This window comes from Callithrix jacchus, chromosome 3 (assembly GCF_049354715.1).
Source record: "Callithrix jacchus isolate 240 chromosome 3, calJac240_pri, whole genome shotgun sequence".
Taxonomy (NCBI): domain Eukaryota; kingdom Metazoa; phylum Chordata; class Mammalia; order Primates; family Cebidae; genus Callithrix; species Callithrix jacchus.
This window is the reverse complement of record NC_133504.1, coordinates 44,887,746-44,906,305: the sequence shown is the minus strand read 5'-3', so window position 1 is coordinate 44,906,305 and position 18,560 is coordinate 44,887,746. Positions and strand designations below refer to the sequence as shown.

At 39.2% G+C, this 18,560-nt stretch overlaps 1 long non-coding RNA gene across 7 annotated transcripts in view; it reads left to right on the top strand.

The window, feature by feature from the left end:
- The window catches only part of LOC103791807 (uncharacterized), a 159,974-nt gene that overhangs the window by 53,044 nt on the left and 88,370 nt on the right, over positions 1-18,560 (top strand). Inside the window, exon 4 of one of the 7 annotated variants that reach the window (XR_008480375.2) lies at positions 12,322-12,549. The exons of the other annotated variants lie outside the window; for them this stretch is intronic. This is a non-coding gene — a long non-coding RNA (uncharacterized LOC103791807). The remainder of the gene's footprint in view (positions 1-12,321; positions 12,550-18,560) is intronic. 7 annotated transcript variants of the gene reach the window in all.

Genomic DNA, 18,560 nt, shown 5'->3' with positions numbered 1-18,560 from the left:
TTTTTTCTCCCATCAAAGAACCTGTATAGCCTGTGCTTCGGTATTACCTGTGTCTCAGTTTTACAGGTGAAACTGACCCTGGAAATCAGAAGCAGAGTTGAGGCTCTGTTGACTTTCAAATTGAAGAATAAAGCTGGTCACATTGTGGTTTTTAAGCTGGGCTACTCAGTAGGGTGTTGGCAGCACTTGAAAAGAAAGAGTAAACAGGATGTATCTTCACAGGCCACCACTTTTAATGAAAGGTTTTCAGCAAAAAGTTTAATGAATATAAGTGATAAGCTGATTTCAAATGGTTTAAAATATGAAAGGGCATTATTAAAAGAATGGGGGAAAATCACATGAAGTTTCAAGATAAAATAAGACTTAAACACATTTTGAATTTTTAGCTTTGGACTCATGCCCAAGCCTCTATTATTATCTTTTCAATGCTTTTTATTAAGGGACTTTGTGAGGAAATTGTTAGGAAAATTAGAGAAACATCTCCCTCCCTCCCTCCCTCCTTCCCTCCCTCCCTCCCTCCCTCCCTCCCTCTTTCCTTCCTCCCTCCCTCCCTCCTTCCCTCCCTCCCTCCCTCGCTCCCTCCCTCCCTCTTTCCCTCCTCCCTCCCTCCCTCCCTCCCTCCCTCTTTCCCTTCTCCCTCCCTGCCTCTTTCCCTCCTCCCTCCCTCCCTCCCTCCCTCCCTCCCTCCCTCCCTCCCTCCCTCCCTCCCTTCCTTCCTTCCTTCCTTCCTTCCTTCCTTCCTTCCTTTTTTTTTCCCAATAACACAGGTGCTAGACTTTTATGTAGTCTTTTTGGCCTTTGGTCATGCTTGCAGCAGTTTCGTTATAAGAAGCAGTACAATCCATAGGGCCCTCTGATTTAGAGAAAACTGTTCCACCAAAGATAATTGCCCAACCGGAGTCCAGTGTCTCTCTCTTTCTAGACCAAGCTCCAGATTCTGGGACTTTGAGCATCGAGAATTTGTCATCCCAAACTTCACCTAGTGTACATATGCCAGCCTTATGAGGTGGCCCAGAGCAGCTCTTTGTACAGGGTAGGAATAGGGCAGACAGAGTTTGGAGACCCAGACTGTGGTGTCCTCGTGCAGGTGTGCCAGCTCTCCTGGTGCTGCAGGGAGTGGGGGTAGGAAGAGAAGTGGGTGAGCCATAGACCGAGACCTCCATTTGCACTCTTGCTGGGGCCCACAGATGTTTAGGATGACCCCAATTCTAAGTCCAAACAGGTAATGCTATGCTCTGCTGATCTGGTGGTTCTCAGGTATAGAAACACTAATTAATGACAAGATTTAGGAAGTGCCACTGGGCCTGCTTTTGTATGTTCACCTGTTTATTTTCCCTTTGGAAAAATATTTAGGTTGTGAGGCGATTTAAAAAATTTAAGGCAAAAGTTCTAAAAAGGTCGAAATTTCCTCTGCATTTAAAGAGGTTTCTTGTCCATATACCCCTGCACTTACGAAGATGCTCACCTTTACTCTGTTGTTGGTACAAGCTCCTTTCATCAGCTAGAGGTCATCTGATAAAATATGCTCAGAATTGGCAATGCAGACCCTTTCTTTTAATTTGGAGGATATTAAGCACCGATTTCGGGAGTCCTCTAGTCATTTCTTTCAGAATTTAAACCTTAAAAAACACAACTTTATTATATAAAAAATAGCTTCATTTAAGTGTTGCAGTAGTCTAAAGGCACAAAACGGTGTGTGATGAAATTAAGTCACCTGCCCGCTCTTGTCCTCTAATTCCCCCCATGGATGCAACTACTGTTACATATTTCTGATATAGAAGCACATATGTATATAAAGTTTTCCTTTTTAAACACAAAGGTCTACTGCACACAGGTGACTTGGGAACATCCAATGTCAGTACATATCCAGCCACATCTTTGTTTTTAATGAGTATACAGCATAAATGGAAGAGATTTGGGCTTGAATTATGAAAGCTATGGTAAAACTTGGAATTCAATATTGTGGTGTTATTACATATATCATATATTACATATATATTTTTATCTCCTATCTATCTATCTATCTATTATCTATCTATCTATCTATCTATCTATCTATCTATCTATCTATCTGTTTTTGCCCATGGTTCCTGGTTATCTTTTTGACCCTTTTTATTAAGGGAATTTGTTAGGAAATTGTTAGGAAAGTTAGAGAAACATCTCCCTCCCTCCCTCCCTCCCTCCCTTCCTTCATTTTTCCCCCCAATAGCACAGGTGCTAGACTTTTATGTAGTCCTTTTGTCCTCGTGTCTTGCTTGTAGCAGTTTCGTTATAAGAAGCAGTACAGTCCATAACTCCCATAAGCCCTGATACAGGTTTTTGTTATAATGATGGGTATGTTAAGCCTCAGAAGACAGAATCTATCTGAACTTCTCCTCCTCTCCTTTCACCTTCCCCAGTGCAGGACTCTAATCTTCCCTCCCTTTATGATTGCCAGTTATAAGCCCCTCATTCTAGAGAGGGTTCAGCCCCATACCCTGTGGAAGGAATGCTGACATCATGAGGGTTCCATAAAAATCCATGAGGACTGGGTTTGGAGAGCTTCTTGAGAGCCAAACACATTGAGGTTCCTGGAGGGTGGTGCACAGGGAGGTCATGGAAGCTCTGCCCACTTCCCACATGCCTGCCCTGTGCACCACTTCATCTTTGTCCTTTGCTATAGCCTTTGTAGCACACTGGTAAACGTCTTTCCCTGAGTTCTGTGAGCCCCTCCAGCAAATTAATCTAAGAAGGGGTCATGGGAACCCCAAGTTGAAAGCAGAGGGTCAGAAGTTTAACTGGTGTCTGAAAGGTGGGGGCCAGTTTTAGTGAGTGAGCCTTCAACCTGTGGAATCTGAAGCTATCTCCAGGTAGTGTCAGAGTTCACTTGGAGGACACCCGGCTGGTGTCCATTGCTTGGTGATGGGGAAAACAACCCACACATTTGGCCACAGAAGTCTTCTGTGTTGATTGGTTTCGTGGTGTGAGAGCAGAGAAAAAGCATGATTAAGTATTTCTGAAATAAATGTCCTATGCTATTTAGTGAAAGCTTCTCAAGAAGCTCATCCCCAGTTCACCTAAAGCAGGGGTCATCAAACTGTCATCCCTGACTAAATCTGGCCCACTGCCTATTTTTATATGACCCATGTACTATGGCATTTACATCTTAAAAAGTCAAAAGAAGAATAGTATGTCATGTCACATAAAAATTATATGCAATTCAAATTTTAGTGTTTATAAATAAAGTTTTATTGGAACGCAGCCACACTCAGTCACTTACGTATTATCAATGGCTGCTTTTACATGATCATGGCAGAGTTGAGCTGTTGGGACAGAGACCATATGGCTGCAAAGCTGGAAATATTTACCCTCTGTCTTTTTAGAGGAAAAGTTTGCTAACCCTGACTTAATAACAAATATAGTTCAGCACTTTGATCACTTAAAGTTTGGTAATGGGAGTATATGGTCAGTATGCATATGGGGAATTAGAAAATTCCCTAAAGTGTTTGTCCTGCTGGGAGAAATCTGGAATCTTTCAACTGGGCTAAATCTGGCATAATTTTAAATCAAAAAGAAAACTGATTCTTTCATCTGATTTGAAATCCAAAAGCCAAGATGTACTAATTATCAAAAGTTATTTAAAAGTTCAATCAAGAACAGACTTACTAATGAATTAAAGTGAATAACTTCATAACCTTTCTTGTAAGCATGTTCTTAATTTAGAAATTAGCTGTGCATTAGCAAATAAAATATGAAAGAGATTTTGTACCAAAGGGAACTGACTTTTGGTCCTTTTCATTCCCAGAGATGAATCAGAGAGGCCAGACAAATGGCCTTTTTTTTAGATCTGGAGCTGAGTCGAATTTTTCAGTCACAGTGAACCCTTACTCATGTGTTATTTAGGGATATATCGTGGCTTTTATTTTCCTCTCCATAAACATTTAAAGAGAAAAATACTATATCTATAAGAAATGGAGTTTTTCCTTTTTTTGGCAATAGAAGCAATAATAATATACACAGTCATAGTTATTTGCATCTGAGAGATGCAAAGTGCTTTCTCAACTTTAAATAAATAATATTAGGATCTTTTAGATGGACAAAAAGAAATCGAGAGGGACCTGAGTCATGAGGAAATTGATGTTTCAGATCACATAACTATTCTAACAGTAGCGAAAGCAATAAATTAAGAGGAAAAATGTAACCGCCAAGAAACATAGCCAGAAAAGAAAAATTTTTGGTCAGTCTCACTCATCCTTGACTAGCTTTTCAGAAGTGGACATAAGAGTGGCAGATAGAAATTGGGAACAGCAAAGATTAGAGATAAGAGAAAAAGTAGTAAACCTTCTGGAAAGCTGTCCATCTGTGATCTTAAGAGCTGTCACCTATGAATTGTTTCATCAAGCACAAAATGATCAATATTTGTTATGTGAAGTTTTGGGGGAGTAAAGGCAATGTAAGTATTCTTGTTCTGAAGGAAAGGAAATTGAAGATTAGAGAGATTAGTACTTTATCTCAGTTAGTGCTCAAAGCTGAAACCATTACAGACATTTTGAAACAGCTAACCAGAAATTCAGTTTTCTTTCTTAATCACAGATTGAGTGCCTCCTATGTTGAAAGCATTGTACCAGGCATAATAGCAAAAGAAAAAGTTATGTAAAACAAGCCCCTTGTCTTTGAAACCTACAGTTTAGTGGAGACAGAATCCAAGCCACCAAGCACTCTTGGTAACATTGTCCGCAACGCTGGTTGAATGACCCTAAGAAAGACTTGTGGAAGTTAGGCATGTGAGAAACTATTTTAATATTTTATTTTCAGTAAATAAACAGAAGGGTTTCAACTGGATCAGATGCAAAATTGAGAGTGGGACATGTGAATCTGTTCTAAGTAATGAGGTGTAGGCCTCTCCTGTGTTTCCGGAACTGGAAGAGACACCATTAGAAAACAACTGAGCTCAAATTAATATCCTTTTCAGGTGGATTTGGGGTTTGAATTGATGGGCACAGTGGGTCAAGTTATTTTTTATGGATTAAAATCTTTGATTAAAGGTAGCTCTTTAATATTTGATCCAATCATAGTTTATTTTGGTGAATTGTAGATATTTTTTGTCCCAAATAACACAGGGTCTCAGCACCATTTGTTGAATAATGAATTGTTCCTTTTCCCACTGATTTGTGAAAATATCAATTGTCACCACTGCCTGAATGTCTGTTATGTGTCAGGTGCTTTGATATATTTTGTAATGGGTTTGTGCCTTTTTTAGGTGACCCAGAATCTGAAATTCCTTCCTGCATCTGATAAATTCTCTATCTTATGAATCTTGCTGGGAAGGAGAGCTTGCCTTCACTATAAAACTTGAAAATGCCAAGAACTTATTTTCAGCCTCCTCTGCACTTAGGTTAGGAGAAACCAATCAACAGATCCTCTCTGAAATTAACAACTGGATCTACTGATTCTAAGAGGGTGGACCAAGCCAACGCCATTCTGATGCGTGATCCAGCAATAACTACTGTCCAGGAGCATATGTGGCCATTCCAGCAGTGACATCCAGGATTCAGTGGTGGGGTTGGCAGTCCTCATATATTCTTTGGGGGCATGGATTTTGGTGGTCCTGGTTGCTGCCTGGCCTTCCTTGTTCATCCCTTTCCCCCAGACTGATTCTCTGCCCTTCTCAGAAATTTTGTAAGCAACACAAGAGGCTTGAACAAATTTCTCATCTACCCAGATTAGCCTGAGTATGTCTCTGCCACTTGTAACTAAAAACCTTGACTAATACATGTAGGATAAATTTGATTCTCAAATCCTCACACTTTAAAGATACATATCACCATCCCCATTCCATTTTAGGTAATTACTATTCAGTAAGAGTATTAACTTGCTCAAGAGTGCACAGCTAGAAAGTAATAGGGCTGGAATTCAAATCCAGATATGAATTTGTCTGATTCTGAAGTTCATAGTCTTTCTACTCTATCACACAATTCCCACATTATCATAAACTATGACACACACACACACACACACACACACACACACACGTACATATGAGTTGTCTCTCTCGGCAGAAACTATATGTAATTTTTTGGCGTATGCTTTCATCATGCTCCATTGGTATAGCTTGGTGCTGCCATCAACACATCAGTACATTGTTTGATGTATTGCACCTTTATAATAAGTTTTAAAGTTGAGTATAGCAAGTTCTCCTTTATTCTTTTAAATCTTTTTCTTGCCTCTTCTTGAATGTTACTTTTTTTAGATGAGCAATTGAATAATTTTGTAAAGTTTTCCCCAAATCATGGAGGACCAAATTAGCAACTCTAATTTGAGGTGCTTAATGTTATTTTCACTTAGGATTACATGAGGTAACCTTCATGGCTCCCACAAGTGTATGTGTGCACACATTTGCACATACGTTCACAAATATGTACCTGTATAAAGACTTTTGGTACTTATATAAAAATTCCTTGTTTTTTAGCTTCAGTATATTTTCAAATTCTATAAAGGCAGAAACTGCAGCAGTGTTGGTCCAAGAAGCCATTTCACGTTGAGACTGGCCAACAAACAGAAAGAAGATAACTTGATAAGAGAGTAGCAGTGGGGAGGAAAATAGTTCTTCGCAGGCTTTATTTTTTATATTGCTTTGTTCCTGCAAAAGCAGTGTGGTTCACTTTGAGTCTTCCATTTTGTTCTCCAAGCATAATTTTTATGCTGTGGGAATTCTCTCCAAGCAACACTCGACAAATAAATCCCAGGAAAATGTCTGATTTGTGTTTGCACATAATTTTTCTGGTCTGGATTCTAGGTAACAGAAAGGCTAAATAATGTCCATGGTCCTGGGAGAATTTCTGTATGGTGTTGTTGAGGCTCTGTTAAGAACCAGTGAAACCCACCATCTCTGCCTGGTCCGATAAACCAAGAGAGTAATTTCCACCTCTTTAAGTGGATATGAATTTGATACATAGATATTCATCACGAATTAATGAAAAGCCCCTACTTTTAATCCAGGAGGACACCAGCCTCTTCCTTCTCTCTTGCAGAAAAACATTCAAGTACAAACATCCTCGTGAGAATCCCTTATAGGAAATTCCATGCATCTGCTCAGATTAAAAAGTCATCAACTTATTTATTTCCTCTAATAGAGAGGGACTTCTCTGAACATTGAGTTCTCTCCTGAAAGGCCAGTGGCTTGGTTCTGGGATTTGCAAGATGCTAGCAATGGGCGTGATGCTCTTCATAGGAGATTCTGAGGGTGTGCAAATGCTGAGACCCACAGGTAAACTGTGCTGTGGAATCCAGCTGCCTTTGTTGCAGCACAGACTCAACAGAGCCAGGAAATTTCTGAGACTACACTTGTTAATTCCAGATCCAGGGTTATTCTTCGCTACCACAATTCACACATGTATTTCTAGTCTGTCTCAGAATCGTGGAAAACATCAGAAATGGAATGCATCTTATAGCAAGCCAGAGAGCGGACTTCTTCTAAAATTAAATCAAGATTAGACATGGAACCTCATATCTTTGAAGCTGTGCTGCATAATAAGGTGGAACTGAATGCCGTGCCCAGGAAATTTATGCCATATTTGCAGCAACGCTTCTGATAAAAAAATTGGATTGATGAGCAGAGAATTAATCATGTCGTAACTGCATATACAGTAATCTCATGAACCACTCTCCTCTCCACTGGAGTTAATAATTAACGGTTGCTGTGCACTGAGCTACCCAATAATGTGACCTGGCTTGGCTTTCCATCAGCAAAAACCAGGCAACAAGGGGCAATGACTTCTAAGGAGAGCCAGTTAAAAATTGTGTTTGCCTATATAAAAATCTAGGCTTTTACTTTGTCCTGATTTGGAACGGAGCTGGTTTTCTAGCTAAAGTTGTGGCGATAATGACTAGAAATGAATTTCTCATCTAGGCACATTCTGAAAGGCCAGTTCTGCGCATCCATAAAGAAGAAAGGGGTGGGGAGTTGGGGAGAGATAGCATGGGGAGAAATGCCAGATATAGGTGAAGGGGAGGAAGGCAGCAAATCACACTGCCACGTGTGTTTCTATGCAACTATCTTGCATGTTCTTCACATGTACCCCAAAACCTAAAATGCTATTAAAAAAAAGAAGAAAACTCATAAGGTGACCCAAAAAGGACAAAATGATAGCTACTATAATTCAACTGTCTTTGGACAGCAGTCTGTCAGCCTGCCCAATTAGATATTATTGCTTCTTTTGCATACTATTGTAGCGAAAAAAGAACTTGCTTTCTCTTCAGATGAACTGTTTTACTACTGATTCAAACAAATTAAAAATACAGATTTGGTCTCCTTTCAGCATTTTGAAATTTCCAGTACTGCGTATTTGGTAACCAGTACGCATTCGATTCCTCCAGTGATTATGAGCTTTTGTATTACTATGTATACAAAATGCTTTAAAAATCAGCTCACAATGCAATTTCCTACTGTGGTTTGAGTGAATGATTCATGACTACAAGTTTAAATGGTAGGTAGATAGAGAGAAAAGTCAGCTGAGTTTTTAAATGATGACCCCTTTCCAGGTAAAATGTCAAAATTAATTATTTCATTTAATTTTTTCTAGACTCCAGTGAAAATGTACCATGCCATTTTTCTCCTCCTTCAATTAACCACTGCTCAAAGACTAATGTGAGAGTCTGTAATCTTAATTGAGCAAAACATATTTATCTCCCCCCTAAGTTTAAATTTAAATCCAGAATTTAAAAAGATTGACCAAAGTTGCTTAAAATATTGTTCACCAAAGCTAGGAAAAAGTCCAAGCAACTATGAGTTACTTATGTCATAAGTAAAAAAGCATTTGGTGGCTTCACAGTTTTGAATGGAGCCAAGTGGTGTTGTAAAATTGTGTTTCTCCTGGCGAGGTGAGGGGTTCTCCAGAGGTCTGTCTCTCATGAGTGAAAAAGCAAAGTCATTTCATATCAGATGTGTGGTATTTAGAGAACTGTTCTGGGTTTTAAAATAGTTAACAATCATCCAAATAGTGACAATTTACTAAAATAATGCACACTGGTCAGCCCCAGAAAACATGACTCACAAAAGGAACTGAAATATATTCATTAATTCTAGAGGCTGAAGATCCCAAAACAATTATTGAAAGCTCTATATTACTTGCCATTTATGTAATTTCCCAATTTGGGTCTTCTAAAACCCATGGAGTCCACTAGACCAATGCTGTCCAAAATAGTAGCCACTAAGTAACATGTGACTATTTAAATTTAGGTTAATTAAAATGATATAAAACAAAAAATTTAGTTATTCGGTTCACAGTAGTCCCATTTCAAGTGCCCAATATCCATGTGTGGCTGTTGGCTACCATACTGGACAGTTCAGACACTGAACGTTTTTGTCATCGCAGCAAGCTGTACAGACACACCTCACAGACACTGTGGATTTGGTTCCAGACCACTGCAGTGAGGCGAAGATCACAATAAAGTGAGTCACACAAATTTTTTAGCTTCCCAGTGTATATAAGAAATGTATGTACCTTAATTAAAAATGTTTTATTGCTAAAATGTGTTAATGATCACCTTATTTTGCTGGTGGAGGGTCTTGCCTCAATGTTGATAGCTGCTGACTCACTAGCAAGGTGGCTGCTGAAGGTTTGGGTGGCTGTGGTTGTTTCTTAAATTAAGAACACTATGAAGTTCACTGCATTGATTGACTCTTTCATTCATGAAAGATTTCTCTACAACATGCAATGCTCTTTGATAGTGTTTTACCCACTGTAGAACTTCTTGGAAAATTGGAGTCAATCCTCTCAACTTTGCCACTGCTTTATCAGTTCAGTTTAGAATCATAATATTCTAAATCCTCTGTTGTCATTTCAACAGTGCTCACAGCATCTTCACCTTTTTTGCTCATCCTGAAGAAGTAACTCCTCATTTGTTCAAGTTTTATTATGTGATTGTAGTAATTCTGTTGCATTTTCAGTCTTCACTTCTAAATCTAGTTCTCTTGCTATTTCCATTGCATCTGCTGTTGCTTCCTCCACTGAAGTCTTGAACCCCTCAAAATCACCCATGAGAGTTGTAATCAACTTTTCCCAACTCCTGCTAATGTTGATATGTTGACCTCCTCCCATGAATCATGAATGTTTTTAATGACATGTACAATGGTGAATCTTTTCCAGAAGGCTTTTAATTTACTTTGCCCAGATCCATCAGTGGAATAACTGTCCTATGGTAGCTTTAGCCTTATGAAATATACTTCTTAAATAATAAGACTTGAAAGTCAAAATTACTTCCTGATCCACGGGCTGTAGAACAGATGTCATGTTAGCAGGCATGAAAACAACATGAATCTCCTTGTACATCTCCATCAGAGCTCTTGGTTGGCCAGTTACATTGTCAATGAACAGTAATATTTTGAAAGATATATATTTTTTCTGAGCAGTAGGTCTCAACAGTGGACCTAAAATATTCAATAAACCTTGCTGTAACAGATATGCTCTTGTCCAGGCTTTGTTTTTCTTTTGACAGAGCACAGGCAGAGAAGATCTAGTATAATTCTTAAGGCCCTAGGGCTTTCAGAATGGTATATGAGCATTGTTCTACCTTAAGTCACTAGCTGCATTAGCCCCTAGTCAGCCTGTCCTTTGAAACTTTGAAACCAGGTATTGATTTCTCCTCTCTAGGTAGGAAAGTCCTAGATGGTATCTTCTTGCTATAAAAGGCTACTTTCTCCACATTGAAGATGTGTTTTTAGTGTAGCCACCTTCATCAATTATCTTAGCTAGATCTTCTGGATAACTTGCTTCAGCTTGTATATGAGCACTAGCTCTTTCACCTTGCGCTTTTATATTAGAGAGACAGTTTCTTTTCGTAAACCTCATGAGCCAACCTCTGCTAGCTTCCCACTTTTCTTCCACAGCTTCCTAACCTCTCTCAGCCTTTATAGAATTAAAGAGTTAGGGCCTTGATCTGGATTAGGCTTTGGATCAAGGGAATGTTGTAAGGTTTGATCTTCTATCCAGACCACTGAAACTTTCTCCATATTGGCAATGAGGCTGTTTCATTTTCTTATCATTTATGTATTCTCTGGAGTAGCACTTTTAATTTCCTTTGCATTCACAACTTGGCTAACTGTTTGGCACAAAAGGCCTAGCTTTTGGCCTGTCTCAGCTTTCAATATATCTTCTTCCCTAAGCTTAATCATTTCTAGATTTTGATTTGAGGTGAGAGACATGCAGCTGTTCTTTTCACTTGAGCACTTAGAGGCTGTTGTAGGGTTATTAATTGACTTACTTTCAATATTGTTGTGTCTCAGGGAACAGAGAGGCCAGAGGCAAGGGAGAGAGATGGAAAATAGTCAGTTGGAGCAGTGAGACCACAGACATTTATGAATTGTTTGCCATCTTATATAAGCATATTTCATGGCACCGCAAGACAATTACAATAGTAACATCAAAGACTGATCACAGATCATTATAACCAATACAATAATAGTGAAAAAGTTAGAAATATTATAAGAATTACTAAAATTTTGCATAGAGACATGAGGAGAGTACATGTTGCTGGAAAGCTTGAAAGATACTTGATGCAGCATTGCCATAAACCTATAATTTGTTAAAAAAAAAAGCAATATCTGCAATATGCAATAAAGAGAAATGCAATACAATGAACTATTCCTGTATTGGATAGTGCTGCCTTAATTAAAAAAGAAAATAAATACTTATTGAGAAGTTACAATGTGATAGACATCGTATTTCTCTTTTTCCTGTTTCACTGTGAAGAAAAGAACTTAAGTCACTTATCCAAGTCATATAACTGATATGGGGCAGAGCTATGACTCAATCCAGTTTCTTTTGACGCCAAGCCCAATGTCATTTCCAAAACATGGCCAAGTGTTGGCTCATCCATTCATCCATCTAACACACACTTACTGAGAGAGTGACTGTATATTTTTTTAGTCATTATGTCAGGACATGTGAAAACTATTACTGAACACACTGGACCTTCTGCTTACTGAGCACCTGGCTAGCAACTGGAGCTGAAAGGTTAGAAAGGCCAAATATAGTTCTAACTTCATAGAACTTTTAGGCTCATGGGAGAGTCCTATATATTTATATACTAAATATATAATCTCCAAATTATTTATCAGCCATAATTGTGAAAGTATCAAAGATGAAAGCCCATCAGGTTTGGGAGAGGCTTCCAAATCCCATTAACTAACAACAGCAATAATAATTACCAGTCAGGATTTAGCTTCCAATGCCTGGGAAGATTTGAATTAGTAAGGTAAATCTATGACACTGGTGGCCTCCTGATTGATGAGTCCACTGTAATCTCCATGCCTAGTAAACACAGAGATCTATTTCATTCAAGGTCATCCTGGGTTGGCATTACCAACTTCAATTTCATCTGATTCTCCTCGGGCAGAAGTATTTTTGAGACGAAGAGCTGAGATCGGCTAATTTGTCAACATTACAAAGCAGGAGACTTATCCTCGTAACTCTTCTCTCTCATTGAACCTTCCCAGCAGCAGCTGCTGACATATGAACCTCGCAGATGAAGATGCCACAGCATGGCTATTTCTTGACTGCACTGCTGAGGGTAAGATAGTGAGAAAATGCTTTTTCCTAGCAATTTCTTTGTCATTTTTTAACAGGGTCAAACTCAAATACTCATAAAAGGAGATTGAGAGCCAATATGCTATACCATCAAATTTAAAAAGCTAAAAAAAAAAAAAATCAAAGCCATAAACTGTTATCATTTCCAGTATTTTATTCCTTCTAATGCTAGCCCATTAGTTTCAATAAAAGAACAACAGAATGTCCATTTCACCGTAACTTGACATGCTTATTATGCCAATACGATTAGTTTTTGCAAAACACTCATGTACTGGTTATAGTTTGTAGAAAAATTGATTTCACAGAACCAGAGAAATTAGAATTGGAAACATTCTATTAGGTCACGAGGTGCATCCCCTGAGGCTAGTATAGAATTAATCCCCAGTTCCCAGTGTATTATCTGATGGAGTTTTCTATCAGGTTTGATGGGCTTATATATTTATTATAGGCTTGCAACATGTACCACTAAAAATTATACCAATCCATCTGAGAAATAAAATTCTAGAAAAATAAGCATCTGCTGAGCACTAATTTTACTTTGGTGGATACATTTTTAATATACTGGTGTTTATAGCCTCTCATCTTATGAGAGGCAGGGTAGTAGCACTGGATCATGGGTTGGCATTACAGTCAAATAGTGAATTTGCCTATCTTAAGTTGCGAGAATTTCCCCAGACAAAATTTCCCATCAGATTTACACAAAATGTGGTATGAATTTTTGATTCCCAAGAATGGCTTATTTTGCGTAAAGGAAATTGAGTCCTGTGCCTCAAGCAAGTAAGTGCCTGCAATCAAACACTTGACTAGCCTGACATTTTCTTCTTCTTAGGCACTGTGTACTGAGCTATGACTCCAGGACAGATATTTGCAAGAGTGTGGCACATGCAACTCTGAACTGGAGGGCTAGGGGTGGGGTGCAGCAAGGGAGTCGGCTGGTGTTGCCCCAACTCCACATGTCCTGCTTTCTTCCTCAGTGTGGCTGCTTTTTGGGCAGTGTCTCAGAGAGGGAGAAAAGCAGAGAAAAAGGAGATGACTTCTCCAAATAAAATCTACATATATTCTTCTGCATACAGTTAGCCCTTAAACTCCTGAGATCTCCCAGGTCAGGGTAGGATTGCCTCTCTCTGCTTCCACGGGTACCATTCAAGAATTCTCTTCCCCCATTAAGACCATTCTTGAAGTTCATTGTCATCCACCTATTAAAGATGTTGAAGAAAAGTACATGATGCGATTTTCCTCAATCCTGCTAGGTTTTTTCTTCACCCATTGCTCCTTCACAGAGATAATGAGCAGACAGTTGGATGTGGGCTCAGTTGTGGGGGGTCCTGGGGGAGGAAGTCAGGTTGTGCCTGCAAAAAAGTAGCAAGGGAGGCACCGAAGTGTAGTGTTCAGCCAAATAATGCTTTGTTCCACTTGTTGTTCACATTCTCATGCCCCTGTGTGAAAGCCCAGATGAAATTCTTGTTGTTCAGGATGCAGCTGATGGGTATTATGTCTGGAGAGCATCCCAGTGAAGGTCTTATACATCTTTCATACACCTGCATGCTAAATGAGCAAGAACACCCAGGTGCTGAGTAAGACTTATGAATTTGGTATAAATTATACAAACAAGTAATTTTGTATGTCCAGAAAGTAGTGCTATCAGTAGTACAGTTTTTCTTTTCTTTTCTTTCTTTTTTTTTTTTTTTTTTTTGAGACAGAGTTTCGCTCTTGTTACCCAGGCTGGAGTGCAATGGTGCGATCTCGACTCACCGTAACCTCTGCCTCCTGGGTTCAGGCAACTCTCCTGCCTCAGCCTCCTGAGTAGCTGGGAAGTAGCACAGATTTTCTAAACTCTCCATAATTTAAGAGAATGCAAACTGAAAGGCAGTCAAACAACCACAAGCCCTAATTGCTCAGCTCAGTGTATCAGCTTCGACAGGTGCCAGTCAGAGAGAAGGCTCTTGTCCACTAGGGACTCTTTTGTATCCAAAGCAGAAGCCAGTAAAACCGTTCCAGGAGATTAAACAAAGGCAGGGGCCTTATCCATGCTATCCCTCGAATGGTGGCAGTAAAGACAGCTTTATCCATGGGCTGTAGCAAAGTGAAGACGGTGAAACAGTTCTGAAGAAAGGAAGCCAGAAAGCTGCTCTCTTGGGGTCAGAATTTCAGTAGTGATGAAGGTGCACCTTTGCCACTCATAGTGTGGCCCACAAACCAGAAGAGTCAGCATGACCTGGAAACTTGCGCTACCTACAGATTCTTGAGTCCTACCTCAAACTTGCCAAATCAGAAATATGCATTTTTCAAAACTCCAGGTGATTTGTTTGCACATGTTGATTTGAGAAGCACTGGTATACACTGCATTTCCCTAGTGGTTTTCCTGAACTTGCTAATAAGGGACACAGATTTTCTAGCCCAGTGAAAAGTTGATTCATTCTCAGTTTAGTAAAAGCCAATGAATGACCATGCTTTCCTTCATTACTCTTTAAAAGTTTTATTTTATTTTTATTTTTTGACCACTCCCATTGTTTCCTTCTGGGATCAATTCCTCACTACATGTGATTCTGGCAAGCCTGTCAGCCATATAGGCTGGGCACCTGATTGAGGTTGGCTAGAAACATTTTTTTTTTCTCCTGGGGATTGATATAAAGGAGAGGGTCTTTCTTGTTCTGAAATCTTAAGGTGCAGGAAAAATATAGGCTTAGGACTGGGATTGGCAGGGATATCTTGGCTACTATATATACAGTAAATCTCCTTGAGAATGAAGCCAGAGGAGTCAGGCAGAGCAGAAAGGTAGAGAGAGAGAAATCATCCGAGCACAGGAGGCCAGTTGTGCCCAAAGGCAGGCAACCCTGGGACTCCCGAGTTGAGTGACCCAATACATTCAGTTTAGCTGAAAGCAGCTTTAGGTTAGTTTTCTGTCATTTGTAGCTAAAAATAGAAAAGAAAAAAGTGGTTCTGACCAATATATTCCTGAAATGGGATCATCAGATCTTCCAAACCAGAAACTTTGACATCTGGAAACATAGAAATAAATGAAGAGAATAAATTCATTATAAAGTTCACAACCTGTAATTTGACCACTATGTGATGGAGTTTGTGTGAGTATCTGTAAGAATAATCTGAGTGTAAATGTAGAAGGTTTAAAACTTTTGGGCACTCAGGAGCCTTAAATACCAGTTATCTGTATAATTGCAGCAGGCTGTGTTTATTTTCAGGATTTAGAGACAATGCCTATTGAAATTAATATTCAAATTTATGCCAACTAATATGCAAATAAGGATGGCTTTGGTGCTTTAGGAACAAGAGAACAGGATTGCAGCACTGGCATTTCAATGGTGCTGATGCTTTGATGAAAGAAGACAAAGAGGGCTAGGATGCAGATGAAACATGTTTCCTTGGACTACCCAATGCAAATGGGAAATTTATAGCTCTGTAAACTGTTTTAAAACATAAAACAATACCTCAATTTAATATAGCAGCTTAACCATTCATTAATTTACTCAGTGCAAACACTGCAACTTTCAGAAATCATGCTCCTCATAAATACAATCTACAACTGCAAAAAATTAAAAAAAAAAAAGAAAATACATGCGTTTACTCTTGCCAAATGTCAAAATCTAAATCTATAATTGTTCGTTCCACTTAGAATACTGAAGCCTGCTTCTCTTTTATAATCAATTGATATCCACTCTTGGACATCTATTTCACTCCTAAGTGTCTAGTTCAGTATTATGTATGGTATGCATATGTATTTTTTAAATATCCATTAGAATTAGATTGAGCTATAACAGAAACTTGAAAAGTAGTAGCTTAAATAAGGAAGAAATGTTTTTATTTCTTAATTAAAAAAATGTATGGAGTTTGACAGCCCCGGACAGTAGAGTGCCTCCATGGTTACTGAGAACTGAAGATTCTCCCGAACTTTCAAACACAGAGTATAGAATGTGGTGCTCTTCCTCTATGTTCAAGACAACTGCTGGTTCTCTCTAGCAGTAAAATCCAGTTTCCCAGGAGCAGGATGGAAGAAAAGAAGAGTTTGCTGCCTTTTTTCAAAAAGAAACTTGCTGGAGGAAGTTCCGAAAGATTATATTTTCCAAAGCATATCTGCTTACGTCTCATTGATCAGAACTTAGTTCTATGCCATACATAGCCATAGGAGAGGCTGGAAAATGTGGTTTTTTAGCTGGGAGGCCACGTGCCCTGATAAAAATCATCATTCTGATAATTTGGGAGAGAAACAGAGAACAGGAATGTCATTAGAAAACTCTGCTCAAATATTAAATATATATGTGGTTATCAATTCATTTTGTGTTTTGCCCACTGGGAACTAGCTCCACGTGGGCAAAGACTTTGTTTTCTTCATGGTTGTAGCCTTAATATTGTTTTGTATTTCTCTTCCCTGAGTGTTTTCCAGTAGTTTAAGAACATTGATCAACCAGACTGTTGTGTTGAGAATACAGACACTGCATTCAGACTCAGTGAGAAACAGTGCTTTGATCAACTAATACTGTCTGCGATGGCCCATCCATGTGTGTCGGGTTTTACCATTCCTGGCTTAAGCATTCTTTACAATCACTAGCTTGCAACTAAAATGCTTAGAAATGTACGGCTACCATAAAGCCTGTTTAAATCTATATGCCAAAAGGCCTCATTTAAATTTGTCATGTCTGGTTTTTTTTTTTTTTGCTAAGTAAAGATAGTATTCTCTGCAAGTTTTTTTCTTATGTGGAACTCTCTTGCGCAGTTGTAAATTTTGCAGGGTTCCAGAGTGTTGCTGAAGGAATTCTATGCAAATTCCAAGTTACCCTTAGTTGGCAAATTTTTAATAGAAAGTTGCTGGAAAAGGAGAGTTTTGCTTTTCTTTAAAGGACAAAATGGAAAAACAGGTCATGAGTCTTATGCTGTCAGAGCAGAGATGCAATTCTATGACATGTTTATCTTCTGATTCATTTAGAAAGCAGAGGGGGCCCAGAGGAGTGATAAGGACTTTTCAAGTTCAACACAAATGCTAGAAAGAAAAGCTCAGGCTTTCTCTTTATTTAGCTCCAACAAGCCAAGCATGGGGACAAGAAGGCCAGAGTTAAATTAAACTACAATTAAAAATAGCTACGACTATTGAGTAAAGTACCAAATTGCAGCTACAAAATGATGTCTTTAAAAAGCCGTCATTGCGGCAACCTTCTTTTTGTGCCCCACAAAACACATTTCATCAGTATTGGTGACAAGACAGTGACTTGACGAGGCTGTGATCCTTTCAGAGCAAGGGAATTCTGCAACTCCCCACAAAGATAAACTGGAATTTTCAGAGTATGGTTTGAAAAGCCCCCTTGAAGACTCATACACATCCCTTGGGCACATGTCCCTGTCTCTCATGACTTACCCACTTGCGAGTCCGGATTTGGGTGCCTCATTGGAATGCTCTGCATTGCTATTTAATTTTTGTCTTGTTAATCTGCATCCATGAAGAATGGCCCATTTGTAAATAATATCTGATAATTCCAGGTCTTAGTTTAGATTCTTTTAAAAACAGAGTTTAAGGGTCTCAGAAGCAGGTTGTTTATCTGGGAGGTGGTCTCAGGAAGAGGAGTGAGAAAACAGAGTAAGACAGGGAAGGAGGAAAATCTAATATATGAGTGTGTTATTGAGGTCACACTATAGGAACAGGGAACGACCTGGAAAAGTGTACAAATATGTCCCAGAATTGTCCCTCTGAAGCATGGGAGATTGGTGCATTTCTGCACTGGCATCCTTCCTATTGGTTGTACATTGCCCCAGGAGCGTTAACATACAGCAGCTCCCCACTTTGGGGCTGTGCACTTGTGTGGGCTGAGTACTCTCTGGCATCAGAGAACCCTGCTCACTACTGGCTTGCAGAAAGGCTCATGAGACCTTGATTTGAGATGGACAATGACAGAATAAGGTGAGTCTGGCATTACTTGAGTGGTCTGCTGCCGCTACAGCTGAAGTCAGAGGTGGATTGGGGGAATGATGGGGAAGGAGAAGGTGAGT